Raw genomic sequence first — 6,000 nt, 5'->3', positions numbered from 1 at the left:
CCTGCGCTGCCATCTGACCAAATACTGTCCTGTATCACAGGGAGAGCTACGTTTCTCTCTTTTCCATCAGCTGGCTTGACTAGATCTCCATTGTCTATAATGATGGTTTTCATCCCCACATTGCCCAATCACATTCCGGACAGCACTGCAGACAGGTTCGGTGCCTTTGTGCAAGCCACTGACTGCCACCACTGCACTGTGGCAAGGTCTGTCCCTTCTCTATCTAGTAAATGTAGGGCAGTCCAGGAATACAGGGCACATCACACTGGGCTCTCCACTTGGGCGCCTACATTCTCAGGCTGCTGGTTTTCCTCTGCACCAACCGTTACTCCCCCCCTTGATGATACAGCCAAGGAACAGACCAACAGCTTTCATAGTGGGCCTGTCAGCAGCACCTTGTCATTCACGGAGATCACCTTCACGTCCACTGAAGGCCCTCAGGGGCAGCAGAGGCACCACTGAAGTAAACCTGTTTCTTTCCAGGGCTGCATTTCCCAGCCCTGTATGTCCCTGCGACAGCAGGGTTTGCTCACTCTCTTGGCATCCAGTTTCAGCTTTATTTTTCCATCTGCTGTCCACTCTGGCATGTCTCTGCTCTGATGCAAAGCCTTTGCACACACGCGGTCTTGGACGCTTGGTACCAGGTTTCCCTAAGACAAGTCAGAGCTTGGCCTGGTGCTGCACCTGAGGTGCTACAGCCCAAAGGTGCACCGATGCCCTCAGCCAGAGGCATAGCCAGGACGAGCTGGAGCCTGTGCTTTTTGACATCGATGGAGTAACTGCCAAGGCGTGGTAGAACAAGTCACACAGCTTGGGGTGCTGCAATGGAAGGGTACAGGCTTTTCATGACAGACAGGCTGGAAGGATCAGGAGTGGGGTTTCTCTCAAAGTGAAGAAGCTACTTGGATGTATGGGGATCCTCTATGGGGCAAGTGAAAACTCTGGTGAGTCCTTGTGAGTGAGGATCAGAGGAGGGGCCAGTAAAAGTGACATTGTGGTGGGAGATGAGGAACCTATGGTCAAGGTGAAGAAGTGGGCATAGTCTTTTCTAAGCACCCCAAGGAAGTCTCTGGATGGAGAAGCCTGGGCCTCACTGGGGATTTTAATGACCCTGGCAATTTCTGGAAGGGGAACACAGCAGCATGCAAACAGTCCAGGCAGTTTCTGGAGTTTCTTGGCACAACTTCTGAGCACAGCCGCCAGATGGGCCAACAAAGGTAATGCAAAGCTGGATCTGGTACTTGCCAGCAAGGAAGAGCTCATCAGAGATGTGAAGATCATTGTAAGTCTTGGCTGTCATTACCCTGAAATCATAGAAGCATAGAATCATAGAATTGTTTAGGTGGGAAAAGACCTTTAAGATCATCAAGTCCAGCTGTTAACCTAATACTGTGAAGCCCACCACTAAACCATGTCCCTAAGCACCACATTTACCCATCTTTTAAATACCTCCAGGGATGGAGGCTCAACCACTTCCCCGGGCAGCCTGTTCCAGTGCCTGATTACTCTTCCAGGGAAGAAATTTTTCCTGTTATCCGTTCTAAACATCCCCTCCTCAACTTGAGGTCATTTCCTCTTGTCCTATCACTTGTTACTTGGGAGAAGAGACTGACACCCACCTCACTACAACTGCCTTTCAGGTAGATGTAAAGAGTGATAAGGTCTACCCTCAGCCTCCTTTTCTCCAGGCTGAACAACCCCAGCTCCCTCAGCTGCTCCTCACAGGACTTGTGCTCCAGACCCTTCACCAACCTCGTTGCCCTTCTTTGGACAAGCTCCAGCACCTCCATGTCCTTCTTTTAGTGACAGGCCCAAAACTGAACACAGGATTTGAGGTGCGGCCTCACCAGTGCCAAGTACAGGGGAACGATCACTGCTGGCCATACTATTTCTGATGCAAGCCAGGAAGCTGCTGGCCTTCTTGGCCACCTGGGCACACAGCTGGCTCATCTTCAGCTGGCTGTTGACCAACACACCCGGGTCCTTTTCCATCAGGCAGCTCTCCAGCCACTCTTCCCCCAGCCTGTAGCGTTGCTAGGGGTTGTTGTGACCCAAGTGCAGGACCCGGCACTGAGCCTTGTTGAACCTCATACAACTAGCCACGGGCCATCAATCCAGCCTGTCCAGATCCCTCTGTAGGGCCTTCCTACCCTCCATCAGATCAACACTCCTGCCCAACTTGGTATTGTTGGTTAGTTGATTCACTTGAGAGGGATGCCATCCAGAGGGACCTGGACAGGCATGAGTAGGAGGTCCGTGCAAACCTCATGAAGTTCAACAAGGCCAAGTGCAAGGCCATTCACCTGGGTCAGGGCAATCCCTGCTGTCAGTAAAGACTGGGAGGTGAATGGATTGAGAGCAGCCCTGCAGAGTGTCCTTGTTTCAGCTGGGATAGAGTTAATTTTCTTCTTAGTAGCTGGTAGAGTGCTGTGTTTTGGGTTTAGGATGAGAACAATGTTCATAACACACTCGTGTTTTGGTTCTTGCTAAGTAGTGCTAAGTTGTTGCTAAGTAATTGCTAAGTGGCTCTCACACTGGTCAAGGACTTTTCAGCTTCCCATGCTCTGCCCAGTGCACAAGAAGCTGGGAGGGGGCACAGCCAGGACGACTGACCCAGGCTGGCCAAAGGGCTATTCCATACCGTATGACGTCATGCTCAGTATAGAAACTGGGGGAAGAAGAAGGAAAGGGGGGACGTTCAGCATGATGGCATTTGTCTTCCCAAGTGACCGTTACGCGTGATGGAGCCCTGCTTTCCTGGAGATGGCTGAACACCTGCCTGCCAATGGGAAGTAGTGAATGAATTCCTTGCTTTGCTTTGCTTTGCTTGTGTGCGCGGCTTTTGCTTTACCTATTAAACTGTTCTAATTTATTTTACTTCAATTATTAAACTGTTCTTATCTCAACCCACGAGTTTTCTCCCTTTTACCCTTCCGATTCTCTCCCCCATCCCACCGGTGGGGGGGAGTGAGCGAGCGGCTGTGTGGTGCTTAGCTGCAGGCTGGGGTTAAACCACGACAGTGTAATTATTTTTACTGTTTGCGCTTCTCATGTGCCTACAGAAATATTTGGATTCCTCCCACTGCTAATGAGGAATGAACCTCTTCTCTCTCACAGAGCCCCTATAAATGGCCGTCTAAGAGTGGGTTAGCGTGGATGCTCTTATAGCATCTCTGTAATAAAATGGGATCACCCTAGTGCACTGCCTCTTCTAAATCTGGTGCAAAGAATAGCCCCAGAGATTTTCTTCCCAAAAGGGACTGTTTCTCTTTGGTTTCAGGAGCAAAAAGCTCATTGTGACATTGCGCCCTGTCAGAGACCAAGGCCTGGATGGTCAATGGGCACGGCATTACATACCCAGGCTGTCCCACAGGTGACATGCAGATGCTGTCCTTAAGGAGATGCATCTCAAGCTGACTGGAGAGCCTGAGGGATCTCCAGGGACAGCACGTGCTTGGGGCGTGAAGTGACTGGAGCCCCACAAAGTGGGAGATCTCCTAGGATGGAATCCCCCAAGAGAAAAGCATTAAATGCAGGTATCTTCAGGCAAACAAGGACTCTGTATTCCCAGGAGAGGCAGTGGGAACCCGCCAGGCACAGGGAAGGGAAGCTGGGGAGGGATTCAAGTCACCGTTAGTAAACTTAGCAGGATCTAGAGGTACACCAGGACACATCTACAGTCACTGGAAATGAACCATCGTCCCTACAAACACCCGACACATCCACAGACCCCAGGGAGGGGGATTAGCAGCAGTCATCCCCAGCTGGCTGGGTCTGCTTCCCACCTTGACCAGTATGGCCATGTGGAGTCGCCCCACGGGCACCACGGCCCACTTGCTCCGCAGAGCAACACCAGCAGCTCGGGGCCAGTGGGGAGCACGAGGAGGGCCATTCACCACCGTCCAGGGGTGAGCTGAGCTTTGAAATCTGCCCAGCCCCATCCTCCTGCCGGAATCTGTGTCTGTCCTGGGGGAATCATAGAATTATAGAATGGATTGGGTTGGAAGGGACCTTGAAAGATCGTCGAGCTCCAGCACTCCTGCTGGGAGTCCAACACCGACCAGGGACATCATCCACATGATCAGCTTGCTCCAAGTCCTGTCCAACCTGACCTTGAATGCTTCCAGTGATGGGGCAGCCACAGCTTCTCTGGGTAAGCTGTTCCAGTGTCTCAGTACCTCCATTATAAAAAAAGTCTTCCTTATGTTCAATCTAAATTTACCCTCTTTCAGTTTAAAAACATTGCCCCTGTTGCTACAGGCCTTGGCAAAAAGTCTCTTGCCATCTCCTTTGTAAGCCCCCTTTATATATTGAAAGGTCGCAAAATGGTCTTCCCGGAGCCTTCTCTTCTCCAGGCTGAGCAACCCCAACTCTCTCAGCCTTTCTTCCTAGCAGAGGTGCTCCAGCCCTCGGATCATTTCCATGGCCTCCGCTGGACCCGCTCCAACAGGTCCACGTCCTTCTTGCACAGGGGGCCCCACAGTTGGAAGCAGTGCTCCAGATGAGGTCTCACCAGAGCAGAGTACAGGGGCAGAATCCCCTCCCTCAACCTGCTGGCCACGCTTCTTGTGATGCAGCCCAGGCGACGCTTGGCTTCCTGGGCCGCAAGTGCACATTACTGGCTCATTGTCCAATTTTTCATCCACCAATATCCCCAAGCGCTGGTTGGCAGGGCTGCTCTCCATCCATTTATCCCTTAGTCTTTATTGGTGTTGGGGATTGCCCTGACCTCACACTTGGCCTTGTTGAACTTCATGAGGTTCACATGGGCTCTCTCCTCAAGCCTGGCTGGGTTTACACATGCCCAGACCCCGGCAGACCCTGGACTTTTCCCCACCCCTCCATCACAGCGATGACTTTGGGGACCCACGAGACATGCATGGAAGGATTTACCAGATGGCCAGCTGTGGTGGGTTGACCTTGGCTGGATGTCAGTCCCCACCAAGCTGCTCGATCACTGCCCCTCCTCAGCTGAACGGGGGAGAGAAAATGTGACGAGAGGCGCATGGATTGAGCTAAGGACAGGGAGATCAGTCAGCAACTACCATCACGGGCAAAACAGGCTTGTCTTGGAAAAAATAATTTAATTTATTGACTTTGACAATCAAATCAGAGTAGGATAATGGGAAATAAGGAGAAATCTAGAAACAACTTACCCCCACCCCTCCCTTCTTCCCAGGCTCAACTTCACTCACAATTTCTCCACCTCCTCCCACCAGCGGCGCAGGGGCACGGGGAATGGGGGTTGTTTTTAGTTCATCACACATTGTCTCTGCCACTCCTTCCTCCTCAGGGGGAGGACTCCTCACACTCCTCCCCTGCTCCAGCGTGGGGTCCCTCCCATGGCAGACAGTCCTCCATGAACTTCTCCAACGTGGGTTCTTCCCACAGGCTACAGTTCTTCATGAACTGCTCCAGCGTGGGCTTCCCATGGGGTCACGGCCTCCTTTGGACATCCCCCTGCTCTGGCGTGGTGTCCTCCATGGGCTGCAGGCGGATATCTGCATCACCATGGACCTCCATGGGCTGCAGGTGAGTATCTGCTCCAGCGTGGACCTCCATGGGCTGCAGGAGGACAGCCTGCCTCACCATGGTCTTCGCCACAGAGGAATCTCTGCTCTGGTGCCTGGAGCACCTCCTCCCCTCCTTCTTCACTGACCTTGGTGTCTTCAGGGTTGTTCCCCTCACATTTTCTCACTCCTCTCTCTGGCTGCAGTTATGCAGTTTGTTTTTTTTTTTTTTTTCCCCCTTCTTAAATCTGTTATCCCAGAGGCGCTACCACCGTCACTGCTGGGCTCGGCCTTGGCCAGCGGCGGGTCAGTCTTGGAGCCAGCTGGCACTGCCTCTGTTGGACATGGTTCTCACAGAAGCCACCTCTGTAGCCCCCCTGCTACCAAAACCTTGCTGGTGCCTGGTGGCCAAGACCCCTGCTTGCTCTAGTACCTGCACTGAGAACCCTCACTCACTCCAGTAGCTGCACTAGGACCCACACCAGTGCCT

Source organism: Platalea leucorodia (genome assembly GCF_965183815.1).
Source record: "Platalea leucorodia genome assembly, contig: HAP1_HAP1_SCAFFOLD_305, whole genome shotgun sequence".
Lineage (NCBI taxonomy): Eukaryota > Metazoa > Chordata > Aves > Pelecaniformes > Threskiornithidae > Platalea > Platalea leucorodia.
The sequence above is the reverse complement of the archived record's forward strand: the minus strand, read 5'-3'. Positions refer to the sequence as shown.